Raw genomic sequence first — 1,191 nt, forward strand, 5'->3', positions numbered from 1 at the left:
CGGACGGGCTTTGACCAGTGGACCTCTCCACCCGGTTGTCTTAGGTCAGCCCATAGGAACACTTTGGAGCAACACCCGGGCCAGACCCACAGCAAGATCCCCTCCGTGTAGACCCGACGCGTTCGTGTCACCCCTCCAGGTGCCGGCGGCGGCGCCGTCCGTGAGGGGGGGGCACACCCTGGAGACGCATGCCGGGCGTTTGCACCCGCCACAACACTTCCAGACTTGTGAGAGGCCGCCTACGCAAGATTTGGCGGCATGCTAGCCCCCGGAGGCCGCCGGCCACAGTCGTAGACACGCGAAGAGCAATCCGCGTAAAGGGAATTGTTCAGATACTTCTCCATCACGAACAATTATGAAAAATTACCATCAGTCCTACAGCACATGTGCCCACGTCGTGTAAAAAGCTCATGATTTATCGCGCTCTGAGTATTTAATAATATTCACGCCGCATCGTTAGCGGAGAACGTCTACTACCATGTCATCGCCGTCCGTGAGGGGGGGCACAACCCGGAGACGCGTGCCGCCTCTTCGGACATGCCACCACACCACCCCGCATGTATGAGGTCTCGTTGCGACGCTCCGGTGGCATTGCTACCCCCCCTAGGGCCCCCGTCCCGCCTAACCCTGTAGCGTTTGACCACGGGATCTAGCCCTTTGACTTTGTACGGACGGGCTTTGACAAGTGGACCTCTCCACCCGGTTGTGTTAGGTCAGCCCATAGGAACACTTTGGAGCAACACCCGGGCCAGACCCACAGCAAGATCCCCTCCATGTAGACCCGACGCATCTGTTTCCCCCCTCCAGGTGCCGGCGACGGAGCCGTCCGTGAGGGGGGCACACCCCGGAGACGCGTGCCGGGCGTTTGCACCCGCCACCTACACAAGATTTGGCAGCATACTAGCCCCCGGAGGCCGCTGGCCACAGTCATAGACACGCGAAGAGCAATCCGCATAGAGGGAATTGTTCAGATACTTCTCCATCACGAACAATTATGAAAAATTACCATCAGTCCTACAGCACATGTGCCCACGTCGTGTAAAAAACTCATGATTTTATCGCGCTCCGAGTATTTAATAATATTCACACTGCATCGTTACCGCAGAACATCTACTACCGTGTCATCAACGTCCGTGAGGGGCGGGCACAACCCGCAGACACGTGCCTCTTCTTTGGACATGCCACCACACC

This window comes from Triticum aestivum, chromosome 2D (assembly GCF_018294505.1).
Source record: "Triticum aestivum cultivar Chinese Spring chromosome 2D, IWGSC CS RefSeq v2.1, whole genome shotgun sequence".
Lineage (NCBI taxonomy): Eukaryota > Viridiplantae > Streptophyta > Magnoliopsida > Poales > Poaceae > Triticum > Triticum aestivum.